The sequence below is a fragment of the Apium graveolens genome, chromosome 6 (assembly GCF_009905375.1).
Source record: "Apium graveolens cultivar Ventura chromosome 6, ASM990537v1, whole genome shotgun sequence".
NCBI classification, from domain to species: domain Eukaryota; kingdom Viridiplantae; phylum Streptophyta; class Magnoliopsida; order Apiales; family Apiaceae; genus Apium; species Apium graveolens.
Window position 1 is genome coordinate 185615371 of NC_133652.1, and position 21959 is coordinate 185637329.

Genomic DNA, 21959 nt, shown 5'->3' on the forward strand with positions numbered 1-21959 from the left:
AACATCACAACATATCATTTATAAAAGTATGGGGATGCGAAGCATTTGTGAAACATGTTGCGTAAAATACTGATGTACAAGTTTACACAATCGCAAACAAGTAATATAGTAGTAAATACCAGATCAATGCAATAGCCTCTGTCAAGGACTGGATGTTTATATAAATCACAATTAATATCCAACAATTGGGTTATGGAACACAACAATGAAGTTTTTGATTTATCTAATTAAACTATTAAATAACTACATTAACTAATTAATAATATGCTAGCAAAGAGAGTTGGATGTTCAAATACGAGAAGCCGAGTCAAGATAATTACTTCCCCCTAATATGTTCATGTCGGTAATAAAGTAGTGTAATACTACAACAAGATCACATCTCATTAGCTAGAATTCAATAGTCGTAGGTTCCTCACGAAATCACTACGATATAATTCCTATAAAATAAACTAACATATGTCTATGCCAATTTACTCTTCAGAATTTGTTTAAGCACCAATTCACAAAACTATGCATGGTCACAATATATGTCTATACCGTAACAATGTTATAATCAAAAGATATAAGCCTGCATCATTCAAGTATTATGTCAATTAACTATAACCCTCTCAGTATTATAATTAACTCGTGCACCTACTAGAGTTGATCAGACAATAGCAAGTATATATCATGATATCCACTTGAATGAATAAACTGTAAACTGCATATAGTAATTCTTATCAAAAAACCAACAATCCCATACTAGGGTTCCATAAAAATCCTAACTCATATAATTTAGTTCATAATCAAGGTATCAAAATAATCCCAAAATAACCAACACATGTTCATAAGAAGAGATATAAAAAGATAAGAGAAAACAAATCCAAATAAATGTCTCAAATGGCTGAATTCTTCTTCGTTGATGGCTTCTTCTCCTCCTCCCTTGTGTGGCTACTTGTCTCTTCTCTCCCTCTCTCTTAGGTCTGTTCTCCTCCTCTAATAATATCTAATAAAAGTCTTTTTTATGAATTTATGCAAACACAAGGAGATTTCCTAATTAGAATTGAATTCAAAGAAAAGAAATTCGTAGTTGACTTTTGGGCTCTGATTCTGAGCTGATTCGGCTGGATTATAAATTCAAGACCAATTGTATATTGAAGCTCTTCTCATAAGCTTTCCATGGGCTATTGAATCATCAGAATCGGACTTCTAGAACTCCAGATATGGCCCAAACAGTGTAGACTGCGCATCTGGCCCATAAAATCCGATTTTTAATCAAATTAAACTCCAATTCTGATTTTGTAAACTCCAAGCCTTCCTATATTTTATCTCCTTGATACCTACAATAAAAAATTAATATTTATTAAATAAAAATCCAAATCAATGCAAACTAACCAAAATATAGGGACAATATTAAGATAAAGTGCACACTCATCAAAACGCTTGGTATCTGACAAGCTAGGACCAAAATAGGATAAATGTTATCTTTTGGGATATCCTGAAGAAACTAAAGGGTACAGTTTCTATAATTCTACCGAGAACAAAGTGTTTGTTGCTCGAACCGCTGTATTTCTTAAAAGAGAGTTACTTTCCAAGAAAAGTAGTGGGAGGACTATAGATCTCGATGAAGATCCAATTGTACAAAATAACATTGAACCAAAGTTGGAAAGTGGGTAGGATGTACATCAAGATGTTTCTACTCCGGAAACATAGGTTGTTCATAGATCTAGTAGGGCTCATCATGAGCTAGAGAGATATTATGGATTTCTCTTGACTCAAGATTATTATGTAATTCTCATAGAAAATGATGAGCCTCTTACCTACCAAGAAGCTATGAACAGTCGAGACTCCGAGAGATGGCTAGAGGCCATGAAATACGAGATGGAATCCATGTATCAAAATAAAGTATGGACTTTAGTTGATCCACCTGAATGGGTAAAAACCTATAGGGTGCAAGTGGATTTTCAAGAAGAAAACTGACATGGATGGTAAAGTACAAACCTATAAAGCGCGACTAGTTACAAAAGGTTTTAAACAAATTCATGGTATAGACTATGATAAGAATTTTTCACCAGTTGCTATGGTCAAGTCCATCAGGATTTTGCTAGCAATAGCTGCTTAATAGGACTATGAGATTTGGCAAATGGATGTAAAAACCGCTTTCTCAAATGGGAGCCTTGAAGAGGATGTATACATGATACAACCTGAGGGTTTTGTCGTTCCCAATTTTGCTAAGATGGTCTGTAATTTGCTTCGATATATTTATGGATTGAAGCAAGCCTCAAGGAGATGGAATCGTCATTTTGATGAAACAGTCAAAGAGTTTGGCTTTATTCAAAACGAAGATGAACCATGTGTTTACAAGAAGGTTAGTGGGAGCCATGTAGCATTCCTAGTACTACATGTAGATGACATATTACTAATATGGAATGACATACCTTCTCGATAGGTTGTTAAGACTTGGTTGGGAAATAGTTTCTCGATGAAGGACTTAGGTGATGCTACCTATATATTAGGGATCAAGACCTATAGAGATAGATCAAGGAAATTGATCGGCCTACGTCATAGTACATACATTCACAAAGTATTCCATCATTTTGGGATGCAAAAGGCAAAAAAATGATATGTCCTAGTGTCTCATGGGATATTGATCTCAAAAGAAAACTGCCCTAAATCATTAAATGATAAGGGCCATATGAGTAAAGTTCCATATGCTTAGGCAATTGGATCTATAATGTATGCGATGATATGTTCTCGTCCTGATATTTCATATGCCTTGAGCATGACGAGTAGATACCATTCTAATCCAGGTGAGGGTCAGTGGACAGCTATCAAGAATATTCTTAAGTACTTAAAGAGGACTAAAGATTCATTCTTGTTGTATGGAGGAGATGAGAAGTTGGTTATAAAGGGTTACACTGATGCTAGCTTCCAGACAGATATAGACGATTCAGTATCTTAGTCAGGTTTTGTGTTTTTCCTTAACGAAGGTGTTGTAAGCAGGAAGTGTTCAAAGCAAGAGACAATAGCTGATTCTACAATGGAAGCTGAGTATATTGCTGACAGTGAAGCAACCAAGGAGGCTATTTGGATACAGAAATTCATAACAGGGCTTGGTGTGGTTCCATTGATCACATATCCCGTTGATCTTTACTGTGATAATAATGGAGCCATCGCGCAGGCAGAAGAACCAAGGTCCCATTCCCGGGAAAAGCATATACTTAGGATATATCACCTTCTTCGATAGATTAACGAAAGAGGAGATATTCGTATATGTAAAGTGTATAATGATGATAATGTTGCAGACCCACTGACTAAGGCTTTGTCGTAGCAGAAGCACGAAGGTCATACTAGTTCCATGGGTATTATATACATGGGTGATTAGCTCTAGTGCATGTGGGAGATTGTTAGTGTGTATTCCCTAGAGATAACACTATTATTTTTATTTTATGAGACATTTGGATTATTAATTATGATTCTATGGATTATTCTTTAGTAATTTATTATATCTTTTTTTCTGCGATAGAATGTTAGATTACTAAATGTCCTTCAAATAGATATGTAAATCTATATCTCTAAGTACGTGAATTAGAATTGAGATTATGAGAATAATATTAATATTCCTAAAGGTCCCTAGTCAAGTATTATTGTTAAGGGACGATAATAAATATATTGAGACTAGTGTGTTTGTTGACTGATGATCACATCTTATTGATCATAGGTATGGTGATACTAAATTCAAAACACAGGCACATATATTAGATACATAGTGTTGGATTGACCCTGGTGAGATACTACATGTTTATAGTGTCATAAGTTAATCTCACGGTGATAATGATGTATTGGTCCTTAGACCAGAAGTCATTATATTTTTAAATGAGAAATAATATACTTTGATACCATTGAAAGTTATCCCTGACCAAGTAATAATAAAAGTAGACATTGGGTATATTATTAATCGTACGCGAAATATGAATGATCTAGATGGGATTTAGCCCTCCTATATTAAGGAGTGATATTAATGGTCGTTTGATTGAGTAAGACTATAAAATGTATGGACGTGCTCAAATACTGATTTGTTTAATAGTTTACTCATTGATCAAGGAAACAAGGATTAAACGTTAATAGAGGATGACACAATGCATGCCTAAAATTTGATCTATAATATAAGGCTAAAAGGATTATATTAGATTGTACATTATTCATAAAGATTTAATTGAATCACCAATTATTATTATTACTTGGGTAGCAATGATGTATTACTAAATGCCACTCATTGTTTATAATTTTATTATTAGAAAATGTTAGTTCACACAACACTATAGAAGGGGGTTGAATATAGTGTTTATACAAATAAATCGATTTAGAACACAAGTATGTAACAGTAATCAGCTTTTGAGTCAAAGTGCTCATACTCTTGTGTGAGTATAGTCTGTTACGACCGGCATTTTGTATAATATTATTTGCGAACTTTGTATAATATTTGAATCGATTATAAATATACCTATTTGATTATACACTTGTGTGAATGGAGTTGCTGCATTATAAATTGCTTTACTCAGAATATGAATTTTTCAATGTGATAGTTTTATTAATTGCTCCTATTTTTTATTTATAAAGAATATTCTTTACCATGGACAATTATCTTTTAAAAATTATTTTATTCACAAATTTCAAAAGTGATCTCATAAAATTTCTAAAAATTCAAGTTATTTTATGGTATAAATTTTATAATTTTTAAACTTTTATTTTATTTTATAAAAATAGATCTTTGAAAATTAGTTGTTAAGTAATTAGAAAATTACATGAATATCCTTGCATGCAAATACCCTCTCATTCAACTAAAGGGCTAAAAAGACAATTCCAACCCAACTCACTCTCATTCTACTAGCCAATTTACCACTTTGTCCTTGCATGCAAATTTACCTAACTTTAGCTAGAAGGTTACTTTTGTCATTTACTAAATCCACTCACTTTTAGTCAAAACAAAGGCATAAAAACAAACACAAGTATCATAGCACTTCATTTTTCACTCCACCATTCCACCCACTCCTTCCTCCTTCCCTCCCTCTCGACCATCCCATAGCCGAGCCCCCTATCCCCTTCTTTTCTTCATTCTTTCACTTAAACATTCATCTTATATTCAAGTAATCTTACTCCCTACATGTTGTTCTTATATATTTCAAAAAGTTTAGAGTGAGAAGTTTATGTTTTGATCATGCATGTCATAATTTTAGTTGGAACTCAAAGTATAATCTTGATTCTCATGGATTTAAGGTTGTATTATTGAGGGAACTACAAGTAATGGTGAAATGCCAAGTCAAGAGAGTGAAGCTCTTGTTTTTAATGGCCATTTCCCTTCCATTTCATTCGGCCATGACCATAAGGGAGCTGAATGAATGGTTCTTAGTGATGTCTTATTGCCTTGATTCAATTCTTGTATGTTTTTATGATAATGGCATGAATTTTGTAGTGAAAACTTGATAAAACCCTTTGCATGCTAATTGATCATTTAGTTATAGATTATTCTAGGCTTGCATGTTGATTTTATGATAAAATTATTGTGGAAATCATATGGTTTTGACTTGTAAGATTCGAAGGCATACATGCATGTAAACAACTCATGATTTTCGGAAATTTTTGATCATTTGGATTGATAATTGTTAGTAGGCTTTAATTTCAGTTGAGTTAAGATAATTATCTTTATTTATGATTCTTGATATGTGATGTTAATTCGTATATATTTATAAAGAAGATATAACTTGTTGTTTTCAAAAACTTGATGACTTGTAAGTAGTGTAGTATGTTAACTTTTGTTTTGCTATGTTGCACCTTAGGTAAGGATGATCTCCACTAAGTCAATATTGAGTGTAGGTGAGTTAGTTCAGTATATCACCTTGGTTAAGGTTTGGTTTGGGTTTTTGGTCGTTGTTTTTTGGGTTGGTCAAGTAAGAATCTTGGTGAAAGGAGAGTATTAGTTTCTGCAGAAAATCAGTTTGGTAACCTGAGGTTTAGAGGAGATTTGACCTTGTCATTATTGTGCACTTTGAGGCCCAAGTCACTATAAACTAGCACTAGGATTAAACAATAGGTTTTAGGTGTTTGATGGAGGTTTGTAAGATGTTTAGTTAGGTGCACGAGTGGAAACACCAAATCTGTCTAGCAAGGGAAAGTTTTGTTGCAAGTTAGGAATGGGAAGTTTTGACCATATCATAGGTAGGCCCTCATTAGGCCCTGTTGGGCCTTAGTTAGAGGGATTGTCAGAGGAGTATTTCCAGCCATAGTTCATAGGATTTGAGTTATAATTATGTGTCATAGGTTAGTTCAAATCAGGACCCTTTTCTGCCCAGAAAAACAGGGGAAGCGTAGACTTTCAGCTTAGGCCTAGGGAGGCCCAAGCTAGGCCCTTGAGCCACATCAGGTTTGGGAGTTGGCTTATGATCAGGAGAGTCTAGTGTAAATGTTTTGGAGGTAAACTTGAAGTGTAAGAGTGTCAAATGTACCCAAGAAACCTTATATGTCATTCTGAAATTTACCATAATGAGCACATTTACTTAGTACATAGTTTTAGAGTGCTGAGGAGTGAAGTTTTGGTTGACCACCATAGTGGAAAGATAGCATAAAGTCAGTAGAGTGAAAGGCCCAAGTTAGGGTCAATAGGAATTGGATGGTTTAGTAAAGGCACATCGAGTTAGGAGGCCAAAATTTGGAGATTTTGTCTAGTTTAGCGACCAAGTGACTTAAGTAAGTGGAGCGAGATCGTCCAAGACTAGTGTTGCAATATGGAGTGTGTGATATTATTTGGTACTTAAATATGGTATGTGAGCATATGTGGCTATGTGTAGTATTATGATTATAAGGTGATTGTAAATTGTGTGTATATAGGCCTAAGTGCCATTGTGTTTAAATTTTGGTTTACAAATAGGTTGAGTTGGTAAGAATATATTATAATGAGGTTATTATTATTTGTGTAGGATCTCGAGACGAGGTTAAACTTTCCATTAAGGTCGAGTAAAGATTCCAGTTGCTCCTACCTGCCAGTCAAGTCCAGCCTTTCTCAAGGCAATTGATTCAACCTGCCTTTTTCGTTTACACTGCAAGTGTGTGATAACTAATTCATATATATGATGTGAGTATTTTAATTCACCTTGATATACATGAACCAAGTGGTTTCGAATCTATATCCGTAGTATATGAAAATGACATGAACCCTCAAGTATTTATTTCAAGTAGTTTAACTTTACTTGAAGATTGCTATGCAAGTAAATCAAAAGTCCTATCATGCTAGTATACCCTAGTAATTGTGATATTGAACTATGTGCAAGTTATACTCAGTAACCTTATCTTAATACCTAAAAGTCAGTCATTCCTTAACGATTATCCATGATTGTTTGATAACCCTATCTTTACCCTAAAGCATGACACTCTGTTATACCTTGAGTTAATGCTCACCTTCTCTATATTTTAATACCTATACCTCATTTAGAACGATTAATGCTTACTTTCTCTATATTTTTAAATACCTATGTCTTACCTGGAAACATTACCTAGAACCTCGTTTGAACTTGTTCCTTCATACTATCCGATAACCTTGCTAAATATCACTCTCAAAAATCCTTGTATATAGAAACCTTGCAAATTTTTTTGATGAAGTATAGTCTAGTTGATCATGGCCTTGAAATTTAGTGGACCTTTTCCCTGTGCTTCAAAGTTGATCTAGAACCTTTGATAAAGATGCTCACTGTTTAAGAAATTAACCGTCACCTGACATTAGTTTTTAATAAAATAAAAAGTTAAAATTTGGATTTCCAGTCCCAAAGGGGGACAAATATTTTCTTTAAATAGTGGATCTGGACTTTGACGCAAGTCCTTTATGCTCTTAATTTGTTGGCTTAAAAGTTGCCTAGGGATCCCATTATGTTCCTTATATCTTTTCCGAATACTACTTGAACTACCACCATTCAAGTTATAATTAGTTCATCCCATAGATGAAGCTACACGACAAAACTTGTATAGAATTAATCTTTGAAATATCATCAAAATGAAATGAAGTTACGAGATACTTCATTTGATGAAAACATCATTTTGAAAACTCGACCCTGCCAACACTTAACAATCGCCCAGCCGTAGCCTTTCTATCGAAGTGCTCTGGGTAATGTTGCAGAAATATCCAATTGGATGATGAACTCATTACAGGAGTTTGCCGCGCCAGGAAGACCACTCACGATGATCAGTCGTAGTAGTGCAACCCCACCATTTTTCTACAAGTAGAGGAGAACAGTCGGATTTACTTTTCAACCGAACGTTGGACTCCTAAGGAATGGACCGTCTTAGCGGAACTTCCAGGCCATTTGGGCCAATAAATAAGGCTGGGCCGGTGCCACTCGACCACTTACACCACTCCTAGTTCAGATGAAATCCATGACTCTGAAATGTAAAGTTCATCCCCCCTTTCCCCAAGTAGCAATTTGTTGATACGGCTCCACCAAGAAGTCGTATCTAGTTGGAAAGGAAAACTCACCGATATTTCCCAGGCGATGCCTGGTAATGGATTAACTTATTCAAAGAATTTTACTTCCCGAGTGTTGGGTAATTAATCAAAAACTCTTTTATCAAAACAGCAACCTTGTTGCGAGTATATAAAAATACATCACGAAGCCGTATCCCTCAGATTTTTGAGCGAGTATTTAAATCCCCTTCAGAAGGAAGATCTTAAATTTGAAAACGAGTTTTGGGATCCGCTCTAACCTTTAAAATCATTTTGAAGAGTCGAAAACATTTTTAAGAATGTTTGAAGAAAAGCTGATTTAATAAAATAAATCAGTCCCAATATATTAGAAAATATCTGAATATTATTGTTTAAATAATATTCCCATAAAGGATGATCTTTATAAAAATAGTTGAAGTAGAAGTTTTAAAACTCATACTTGAAATGAATAATAATAATTAACCAAAGATATACTTATACGAAAGTACGATCTTTATTTGAATAATAAAAAATAAGTTTGATTATCGAAACATTATTCTTTAATAAAATAAAGAATATTATTTAATAAAATAAGTGGAGTCATAGGTCCTCGAATGAATATTCAAAATAATATTCATTAAATATAATAAGCGGAGTCATAAGTCCTCGAATAAATATTCAAAATAATATTCATTAAATAAATAAAGTTATTGAATAAACCTTATTCGATTAATAGTTTTGAAAACTATTTATATATATATATAAAAATATACATATATTATACTCGGGAACACCGACTCCCGGTTTAGAAAATGTTCACCTTCAGGTCCCCTATACTAAGGGTATATGCAATTACTGCTTATCTCTAGCATAGGTATTATGCAACTTATAAGCAATTGAATCAACAATTAGATATCAAGATTACGAAACAGGCATGCATATATATCATATCAACATGCTCCAATATATCGCAAGATTTGCTAATAACAATAATGCACTTATCACAAGATAATACATATACATATATACATCACAACAACAGTATAACGGGTAGAAAACTTGCCTGAGTGCTCCGGGGTAGACTTAAGCTTAGAGTGGGTCCGGTAACCTATGAACAATAACATAAGCCGGAATTAAACCATGGTCGCTTAAGAAATTAGACTTTAACCAATTGAACCCTAACGTTTGCTTATGGTCATTTCTATGCTTAACAAATCATATAAGTCGTTCGAGTACCCTCGGCTACACCATTTTTAATAAATTAAGCGTTACGAATTTTAAGGCGATGCTTTCGCGAATACACTACCAACTGCCTAGTCCACTTTATATAATTGTTTCATACTCCAATTAGTCATTTAAGGGCCTTAACCAAGGTTTTAAAGTAAAGCGAGGGGTAATGGTTCGTTCACGAAATGTCGTTACTTAAAACGGTCGTTTCTCCTAAACCGTACATCGGATTCAAGCGAACCATATATCAAAACGAAACTCGTAACATGAACTATCTAAAAATAGCAAAGGTTAGAATCTTTCAGTGAGTTCACGGGTCCTAAAGTTAAGAACATAATAGTTAAGGAAAATTGGGCATTATGACATTTATGTTTACGCGTTTCCAATTTAATTAACACTCGAAATTATCATCAATTCACTCACAACCACCAATACAACAATATTCAACCATCATACTACAAACTCAGTCCCCAACTCCAATTTTTACCAATTTATCCAACAAATCAAAGACCCAATATTCAAAACCAATACAAATCCCACCAAAACTACTTATAATCAAAGATCAAGCCTTAATACTAAAAATGCTTCAATAAAACTTAATGGAATCATAAAATCAAAGCTAGGATTTGAAGTTGATACCTTCCTTGGTAGGTGTTAAGTTGCTAGGAAGCCTTAGGGAGTCTTAATCTAACCTCCTACAAGCTTGATCTTTCCAAAAAAATCAAGAACACAAAGTTATGTTTTGAAGTTTCTAAAAGTCCGATTTAAAGAACTGTAAAAATGAGGGTCTTACCATACTTATTTGGACGAGACTTGTGAACAAGAGTTGTATTCCATCTCAATTCCTTTCCAACGAGCTATAGAACATAATATTTGAGTGAGTATTGAAGGAGATATGGTAGTTTTAAGTTGCTGCTCTGGTTTTGGCCGAGAGCAAGGGAAGAAAAGTGAAGTAAAAATGTTTCTAGTTTGATTAAATGATTTGTGTGGTGTTTAGCTTGGTTACTTCCTTTTGTTGTTAATTAGATTGTTACCATGGTAAAAATTGTGTGGCTCACAATCAACCAATCAATCCCTCAATTTGTCATGCTTATGTCACCATGCCTATGTCATCTTTCTGATGTCATCCTCTTACACTTGTCTTCTTCTTGTTGGTGTGATGACATCATCATCCACTAACCTTTTTGATTAACCCCTTATTACTTGGCTAATGACCACTTATCTGTTATACGGTTCGCTTAACTTTCGTTCTCGTTTATCGTTTGAGGGATCATACCTGGGATCTTATTACTTAGGTTCCCCAAATCTTTCTCAATATTTTATATTCCTTTTATGATCCTCTCTAAAAATCCTTGAATTTAAATCCTTTTTATCATGTTACCTTATACTCAATTCTTTCGGTATCTGGTGGATTTTCGGGAAAAATCAAAGTGTTCGGATTTGGATTCTGACGATCTTTACATACACTTATATACCATATAGAGTACTAATAAGACCTCAGAATATCAATAGAAGAACTGCTACATTGTGTGGCATGAAAATTTTTCTTATTCAGCATAATCAGCAAAATCACTATTCATAAGGTTTACAAAAAGTCCAAATTTTTTGGGTTTATTACCGTGGTTGAGAGTTGGAAGGTTGTGTTGGTGGAGGTTGAGAGTTGGTAGGTTGTGTAGGTGCAACATCAGGATATATGGGTGTGTATGTGCGAGGATCAGAATTTACTAAGAACTGTTTTACTGATTGAGGAATTTCGAGGGGTCTTAGTATAGTTTTCTTATTATCAGTAGATAACAAGTCTGTGAAAGCCCTTTTAGCAAGTTTAAAAGGTTGAATTGTCTCACTAAAGTTTTGGGGCTCATCAGGACAACAAAAACTGTAAATGAGTTAGCAAAATCTAGCAAAGTAAACAGTATTTGGGTCCTCATTCATCCTATCCCCAATAAAACCCAAAATAGCAGTAGCAAAATCAAAGTGAGTTTGATTTAGAAGTGCATACCCTATTTGCTGACTCAGAATGGGAATGACATCAAAGTTGGAGCATTTGTTGGCAAAAGCTCTAGTGATGCAGTCAAAAAAAACTCCACTCCCTTCTAATGTATGGCCTCTTCAGTTGTCCCAGCTTGGACAAACCTTTCTCATAGCCAAGATTGGCTATCATACTTTGTAGAAGTGGCTCCTCAATCTGAGCATTGAAAGTGCAATTTTCTGGCAGATGCAGAGCTTGTCGAATAGTAGACAAGGTGACCAGATGCTCATTTTCCCCTGTTGTGAAAATAATACTTGGAGACCCAGCTTCACCACCATCATCATAAACTCCACTCCTCCAAAACTCCAGTATCTGTGTTCCTGAGAGTAATTGTGGTTGGGTCAAAGCATACCCAATCTCACTGTTAGCCAGAAAATCCTGAATAAAATGAAAATCTGATGGAGCATCATCCTTGCTGAGAATAGACATGTAGTTATTAGGGACAAACTTGGCTCCATTAAAGATGATGTCCTTGGGTGCCATATCTATAAGAAATTAAGTGAAAAAATTCATGTACGAATGGTGTTTGATAAAATGCCTGTAAGAGAGTCCGTCAGAAAATAGAGAGAGAGAGAGAGAGAGAGAGAGAGAGAGAGAGTAAAAGAACAATAGATAAAGTAAGAGTAGGTAAAAGATTGTGAAATCTTTTAACTCTAATATTTATACTCTTTCCACTCAACGGCTCTTTTTGGAAGTAAAACAGACATTTGACACATGTCACGCAGTAAATAGTCAAAACAGTGGTTAGTGGGCACGGGAAATGTGCAGTAATTATTTCTCACATGCTGTTTTCAAAACAAACACGCGACCCATAAAATAAATGATTATCACTGTTTTTATCTCACCTAATTATTTTCTGATAAAAATGACCGTTACAGTAAAAACTAAAAATAAGTCAAGTAAATAAATAATGCCACGTAAGCATTAGAGTTTCCATCAGGATTTGCATCAGAATTTGACTATTATCATAATTTAATGGTCATCAGAACATGGCTTTTGTACTCAAAAAATAAATGACTGTTACTGTGATTCTTTACACAAATACTGACCATTTTCTTCAGAGTTAAATCATCAGAACTTTTATCAGAACTTGTCCTCAGAATTTATGCAAATAATACATAACTATTTATCTAAAACAACTTAATCACCATAGTAATTTTCATCATTCATATGGAGTGAGAGTGCGTGTATATGCAAATGATCAGATAAAGATTAAAGTCTGATAAACTTCAGTATATCTTAGAAATAAGGCATAACTAAGAAAAATGCTTTAAATTTGTCTTTAATTTGGAAGTCTACTGTAGAATAAAGTTATGCAAGAGTCCACCTCAACTGTTTCTACTCATTTTATGCATCTTTTCAAATTCTCTTCATAGTGGCTTCTCAGTGTAAATGAGTTACAACTGCTATCAGAATTTATGATGTTATCAGAATATTTCTCCAGTAATCAGAGAATGTGAAAAGTCACCAAGAAAAATTTTCTTTTCTAATGCCTATTACTTGATACCAGAAATGCACTTGGGTCTTCCCTGTCACATATTTACTCTAGATCTCAAAGGAGTACCTGATTTCAATTTTTCTTTTCTTTTCTTTTATTTTCTTCAGATAACTGAAGCTTATCAAGCATGTAGTTCATCCTTAAGATTTACTGATATCAGAATTTGACATATAAGAAGCAAAAATCTAGTTTTTGACTTAGTAATAAGATACACAAAGTAAATTTGACTAAGATCAAAATCAGAGTTTGCTTGTGTTATGGATTTCTACATAAACAACTAATTCAAATATGGGATACATAGTTTGTTAAGGACTAATAAGTCAGCATCTAACAAATAATCCTCATCGGATTGAATAGTCACAGAACATTCAAAACACTATCAGAGTATATAGAATCATATCAGATAGTAATCAGTATTTAACATATTGCAATTTAAGCACAGATTACATGGAGATAAGACAATCTGTAAACACTGATCATAAAGTCTGATGCATTAGAACAAAAACTAAACAAATTTTGAGAAAGAACCTAAAATCATTCCAAGTTCATTTACCAGTCTTGTAAAAGTAGCTTCACATAGTGGTTTTGTGAAGATATATGCTAGTTGTTGATCTGTTGGAACAAAATGCAATTCCACTGTACCTTCCATCATATGTTCTCTTATGAAATGGTACCTTATGCTGATGTGCTTTGTCATTGAGTGTTGAACTGGATTTCCTGTCATAAAAATAGCACTTTGATTATCACAATAAATGGGTATTTTAGAAAATTCTAACCCATAGTCCAGTAGCTGATTCTTCATCCAAAGAATCTGTGCACAACAACTTTCTGCAACAATATATTTTGCTTTTGCAGTTGATATGGAAATTGAGTTTTGTTTCTTGCTAAACAAAGAAACCAATTTGCTCCAAGAAATTGGCAGCTTCCACTAGTGTTTTTCCAGTCTATTTTGCATCCTGCAAAATATACATCTGAGTAACCTATTAGTTTAAAATCTGATTCCCTAGGATACCACAATCCTAGATCAGCTGTACCCTTAAGGTACTTGAAAATTATTTTCACAGCTATTAGATGAAGTTCTCTTGGATCAGCCTAAAATCTTGCACAAAGACAGGTAGCATACATGATATCAGGTCTACTTGTAGTTAAATAGAGTAAAGAGCCAATCATACCTCTATAGTTAGTAATATCTACTGATGCTCTAGTATCTTTATCTAACTTGGTGGCAGTGGCCATGGGGGTTGTTGCAGTTGAACTATCTTGCATTCCAAACTTCTTGAGTAAATTTCTGGTGTACTTGGATTGATTTATGAAAGTACCTTCTTCAGTTTGCTTTACATAAGTCCCAGAAAATAGCTCAACTCTCCCATCATACTCATTTGATATCTTGACTGCATTAACTTGGAAAATCTTTCACAAAGTTTTTTATTTGTAGAGCCAAATATGATATCATCAACATATATCTGTATCAAAATTATGTCCTTTCCATGGTTGAGGTAGAACAGAGTTTTATCAATTGTGCCTCTGGTAAATCCACTTTCCAGAAGAAATTGAGCTAAAGTCTCATACCATGCTCTTGGAGCTTGATTAAGGCCATAAAGTGCTTTGTCAAGCCTGTAGACATGATTTGGAAATTTTGGATCTACAAAGCCTGGAGGTTATTCAATATATACATCTTCTTCCAATTCTCCATTGAGGAAAGCACTTTTCACATCCATTTGAAAGACTTTAAACTTCTTGTCAGCAGCATAAGCCAAAAAGATTCTTATGGCTTCCAATCTAGCAACTGGAACAAATGTTTCATAATTGTAAATACCCTCCTGTTGAGAGTAACATTTAGCAACCAGCCTTGCTTTGTTTCTTATAATTATGCCATCATTGTCAGTTTTGTTTCTGAACACCCATTTTGTACCAACAATGGATCTGTCCTTTGGTCTTGGTACTAGGGTCCAGACTTTATTTCTTTCAAATTTATTTAACTCTTCCTGCATTGCTTGCACCCAATCAGCATCTTGAAGAGCTTCTTCCACTTTCTTTGGTTCAGTCTGAGATAGAAAGGAATGATAGAGACATTCATTTGTTGTTGCTGTTCTATGTCTGACACCTGCTTCAAGATCTCTAATTATTAAGTCAGGTGTGTGTGATTTAGTCCACCTCCTTGCAGATGGAAGTTGATCTCTAGAACTGGATCCTCCCCCATGATCCGTGTTGTCTCCATCAGCATTTTCTGATGCTCCCCCTGAAGTTATGCTCTCTGAAATTTCAGAATTTGAGTTGGATCCTTCAGGATTTGAAGAATCAGAGTTTCCAGATTTAAATCTTCATTTTCAAATCTCAGCTGCTCATGATCATTGAAATCTTCAAGTCCAGTAATCTTTTTATCATCAAAAGATACATTGATAGATTTCATGACAACCCTTGTTCTTAAATTATAGACTCTGAAGGCTTTTGTGGAAAATGGATATCCAACAAAAATTCCTTCATCAGCTTTTAGATCAAATTTTGATAGCTGTTCAGGATGAGTCTTAAGAACAAAACACTTGCATCCAAATACATAAAAGTATTTCAGATTTGGCTTCTTTTTCTTCACCATCTCATATGGTGTTTTTCCATGCTTGATTATGAGTGTAGCATTCTATGTAAAACAAGTAATCTGCACAGCTTCAACCCAAAAATAGGTTGGTAGCTTTGCTTCATCAAGCTTGTGCTCCATTCTGCTGTGGAGTTCCAGGTGCAGAAAATTCCCGCTTTATTTTATGCTCTTTGCAGAACTCTTCCATGATTAAATTCTTGAACTCAGTGCCATTATCACTTCTTATGATTTTAACATAATCTTTGATTACCTTATCCAGCTGTCTGACATGATCAGTTAGAGTAGATGCAGTTTCATTCTTCTTGTGCAAGAAATACACCCAAGTGTATCTTGTGAACTCATCCACTATAACCATAGCATATTTCTTCTTTGTAATAGACATGACATTAACTGGACCAAATAGATCAAAATGCAGTAACTGATAAGGCTCAAGAATTAAGGATTCAGTTTTTCTCTTGAATGAAGATTTTGTTTTTCCTTTTGACATGAGTCACAAAGACCATCAGGAGCAAATATTGATTTTGGCAGTCCTCTCATAAGATCTTTCTTTACTAGCTCATTTATGTTGTTGAAATTTAAATGAGAGAGTCTCGTGTGCCAATTCCAGCTTTCATCAATTGATGCTCTGCTTAAAAGACATAATGCAGAACCATCAGATTTTGTTGAAAGTCTGGCTTCATATATGTTACCATGTTGTAACCTTTCAGAACCACTTTGCTTGTAGAATTACTTACAAATTCACAGTGTTCTTCAAAGAAATCCACATGATGACCTCTGTCACAGATTTGACTCACACTTAGCATATTGTGTTTAAGTCCTGAGACAAGAGCTATTGTTTTAATGATGACATTCCCAAGATTGATATTGCCATATCCCAGAGTTTTTCCAATGTTGCCATATCCATAAGAAACTCCTGGGCCAACTTTCTCCACAAAGTCTGATAACAGGGCTTTATTTCCAGTCATATGTCCTGAACATCCACTGTCTAGAACTAGGATGTTTTTACTGTTGCCCTGCAATCACAAAGACCATTATTGGTTAGTTTTAAGGACCCAGACTTGCTTGGATCCTTTGGCCTTTTTAGGTTTGTTAGCATTTGCGGCGGATTTAGTTTTAGAGTTTATGCTAACATGCTTTTAATCAGACTTTATATCAGACTTTGCATTAGAATTTACACTAGAAGGAATTAAACTAACTTTCTTTAAAGAAGGTTTTATTTTATAATAATCATAGTACAAACTATGATATTCCTTACAAGTATAAATGGAATGTCATAAACTACCACAATGAAAACAAGGATTTTGTGGTTTTAACCTAACAGACTGACTCTAACTCCTGATCTAGGAGGTAAAGAGTTTATATCTTTATTTTTCCTGTAAAAAGAAGCAAGATGGTTAGAGTTTCCATAATTATAGCATTTCTTTCTAGGAGCATTAGGAATAGGCATATAATTATTGCTTTTATTCACACCTTCCTTTTCATTCCTATTTTTCCTAGCTTCCTTGACCTTGTTCACATTTCTAATCTCTTTCAGCTTATTCTTAAGCTGCTTCTTTGTCATTAAACCTATGTTTACTTCAGCTGGTTTATCCTGTTTTAATTTGTCGGAAGTTGACTTTTCTTTGATTTCTGTTTTAGAATCATTCACCTTTCCTTTTCAGATTTTGACACATCAATTTTTATAACAAATTTAACAGGATTTACCTTTGGCTTTTCAGCTTTCTTGATAAAGTTTGGTTTAGATGACACAATATCCTTTTCTTCTCTATCATCTAGGTAACCTAGACCTTCTTTCCAATTTCCATTTTCTAATATTTTCTGAGTTGTTCTTCAAAAGTTAGTCCAAGTTTTGATTATCTCTTTTTCCTTTTCCAGTTCAGATTTAAGAGATTTATTCAATTTTAGCAGTTCATCTCTAATATACAAAGCCTCATCTCTTTCTTTCTGAGTTTGATGGAATATAACTAACTCTTTTTCTAAGTAGTCATTTATGTTTCTAAGAGCAAGACTCTCAGATTTTATTCTTTCATTTTCTAAAGTCTAATCTCTAAAACTAATGAACATGGTTTTTAGATATAATCTTAGCTCAGAAATATCATCGGTATGAAAAGCAAGAGTTGAATGAGGTACCTTCAATTCAGCAGTTTCAGTACTGCTATCAGCATTTTCCATCAAAGCATAGTTCACCTCTTCTTCAGAATCTGAAGTGTCTGCCTAGTTTTTCTTCTTTGTGATAAGTGCCTGGCCTTTATCACCTTTTCCTTTCTTGTAGTCAGGAGATATGTGGCCTCTTTCACCATAATTGTAATATTTGACATTTGAGTTGTCTCCCTTGTCAGACTTTCCTCCTTTGCCTTCAGACTTTCTGAACCCTTTCTTTTCAGAACTTCCACCTTTCCTGGAAAACTTTTTTCCCTTTCTGAATTTCTTGTAGGCTATCTTTGTGATATCCTTCACCATAAGAGCACACAGTTGCATCATCTCTGCATCAACATCCACTTCAGATAAATTTTCAGATTCTGAATCATCATCATAAGAATATGATGACTCTAAATCAGACTGTTTGATGAGAGCCTTTCCTTTGCCCCTCTTTGAGACAACCACTTTAGGAGATTCTTCCTCATCTTTAAGAGCAACTGTCTTTGACTTTCTTCCATGCCTTTTGCTCCTTTGATCCATCTTAAGTTCATGAGTCTTGGGCATACCATAAATTTCATCAAGAGTAGTTTCAGTAAGGTCATAGTTGTCTCTTATGGTAGTACACTTCAAGTCCCAATTTTTAGGAAGAGCTAAAAGGAATATTAGATTTGAATCTTCAAGATCATATTCCTTGTCCACCAGTGACAGATCATTCAAGAGTTTGGAAAACCTGTCATATAAATCATTTAATGACTCATTAGATGTTGAGTCAAAGTGCCCATACTCTTGTGTGAGTATAGTCTTCCAGTTCTTTTTGATGGCTTCAGTTCCCTAACATCTTATCTCCAAAGCATCCCATATGCTGTTGAGTCAATCGCACTATGAAGCAGATGCATTACCCTTACATCCTTGGCAATAGATGAGATGTCTTCAGGTGTGTAATGACCTTTCTCCTTTGGTATCATCTTTGTTGGTTGATCAGCAACTGCAACAGAGAGCTTGGTAGGCTTATATGGTCCATAATTAATTCTATCAATGTATTCTGGATCTGTGGCTTCCAGAAACATAGTCGTCTTTACATTCCATATATGATACTCAGATGCTCTCAGTATGGGAACCCTAATAGTCTCATATCGACTGTGGGTTTGATTGTTTTGAGTATCTTGAATTTTGGTGGGCTTGGGTGGAGTTTGTGTTTCTTCAGACATGATTGTAAACTGGATCTCACTATTTGTATATTAACAGAGAGGCTCTGATACCACTTGTTAGGTCACACAACACTATAGAAGGGGGTTGAATATAGTGTTTATACAATCAAATCGATTTAGAACACAAGTATGTAACAGTAATCAAGTTTATTTAATATAATAAGCTCTGTTACAAAGTAGGTTAAACTACTTTCTCAGTGATGAACAATATCACTAAGAGCTTCTAGGTTACAATGAATAATGTTCTCGTGAATGATAACACATATAGTGTAAACCCTAAGCTGTGTTTGTATAGTACACAGTTACAAGATATCTTCTAATTGATATGGAATATAATTTTGTCTCCTAAAATATATCAATCAGATATTATCTTCCACAAGTCTTCTAACTGTCCAACTCTTCATGTATATCCTCTTTTGTTTTAGTCCAGATCCTCTCTCGTAAATCAACCGCATTCCTTATCTGAAGTACCCGCACTTAAGTCCTGATATAAATCCTGACGGCCTTAAGTTCTGATATAAGTTCTAACTTCAGTAAGTTCTGATTTCCAGTAAGTCCTGATATTAAGTTCTGAAACTAAACACAAATCAGATTAGACATGACATCTCAAATATATCTAACTGGAAAATAAAATTATTGCCAACGTAATAATAACCTAAAGGGTCACACACAAAGAACGTTTAAAATGAAGTGTTATTTAAATTATAAATTTAAATATTTTATTATTATTAATTCAAATTTAATTATTAAATTAATTAAGTTAGACAAGATTAATTGTATATATATTAGAATTCGAATTTAATAGTAATATAAACCCGAAATCAGAATAGGTCATTTTTCAGAAACCCATTAGGTTTAGGGTTAGGCCTTAATCCTCTCTTCCCTATATATACATTAAGATGTATATTTTTAGGGTTACTTATCACATTACATTTTTTAGAAAACCCCCAGCAGCTCTACATCTTAGAGAGGCTAGAGAGAGAGGGGGGGGGGAAAGAGAGAGAGAGAGAGAGAGGGAGAGAGAGAGAGAGAGCAAGAGGTAACCTAATCGGCTAGTACCGGCTCCGGCGATCATTTGACGATCGGACGTTCGTGTGGATACCTTGGAGAGCAGATCTTTGCAAGGAGGGCTGTTTTGGTTTATCAACATTAGAACTTCCATTACAATTATACGGAAAGCTTTATTAAGATATATGATCCTATTCTCCATAATTATCCAATCATTATACATAGATCCTGCGGTAGAGATTCAATTTTTTTTTGTTTTCCATTGCGTTTTGTGCCTCAAATTCCTTACATTATGAAAGTAAAGTAAGAACAGATGAATCAAATAACAATTTATATTGATCTTTAATAAACTGTTACAAAACTCTCTCAAGAACAATATTCTTAAGAGATGCTAGGTTATATAAATACTCGAGTTAACCACTTACAACGTAATAACCTATTCTATGCTTATATACTACACAACTACAATTAATCCTCTATCAATTACAAGATATGTTACAGTATAATTCTAAAACTTTCTATACATGTCTAAATCAACTACGATCCTATAAATCAATATCTTCTGATTTATCTCGCAGTCCTGACATATCCTCCAAGTCATTCTCAACGGATAGCCTGATCAACGAATATATTATGTAGCTTCGACGGATAATCATTTGTATGTATCAACAGATGACTGAAGATTGTCAACGAATGATAATGAAGCTTCCAAAGGATAATCATATCACAGCTGTTGATCATATCCTGATTCTCGACTGAGCTAATTGTCAACAGGCATATTCTTTGAACTTTTTGGAATGGTAAATTTTTTAGTTCTTGGCATGGAATATCGGGACTGCACGATATAATGGATTTTAAATTTTTAATACTTAATGGACCGATCTAATTTTTTAAGGTGTTAAAGATAATTTTCTTGTTATTCAGCAAATGTTTGAATTATTTGTTCAAGATCAACTCTATTAAAAATATCACTCTTGAATAAATAAAATTTTATTGTATAGTCAATAACCTTTAATGTTTATCCTCTGGGCTTTACAATGTAACTCACTAAAATGATTGCTTCAGAAAATGATGCAGTACTGACAGAACAACAAGTTCAAAAGAAGAAAAGTGGAAAAGTCTTGTCAAAGAAGATCTTTCTGAAAAACGTTGATCATGATTTAAAATCTTGCTCATATAAGTTTTTCTTTACACATCTTTCTATGTTATGATGATGAGTTGAACAGTTATGACTAGATAAATGTACTTGAATGATGTGTGTCTATCTAATTAATCTTGATTTATGTACACTAGCATATCTTTGTGTTTATTCGTGTCTCCTAGTTCTGGGGAAAAAGTAATAAATCTAATTTCCATTATAAATGAGATTAGTTGTTTCTCTTTAAAATTAAGGTGTCTCATCATACTTCCCTTTATCTCATCATTATAAACATCTTGTTTACCACTCTTCTTCTCATATTCATATAGATAATTTTACCCATTGATATTTGTTGTGTATTTAATGACTAAAGGTTATTTTTGTTATTTGTTGAAGTGCTAGCCATTGAACTATTCAGGCCTCAATGAATAAATTTGCTTACTTGTAAGTTTGCAGCCAGAATATGAGATTTTTCTCTTAAAATTACTTATGTGTGGTTACATTTTAGCTAGTCTAGAATTAACCTATCCATTCTGGTCTTTTATTCCTTTTAATTATTTTTATGAGTGATATGCATCTTCTAAATTATTCACTTTTCTGGATGAATTAACTTAGTGATACAATATTTTGAATTTTAAAGTGTATGCTAATAATGTTTAGACTTTATAGTCTT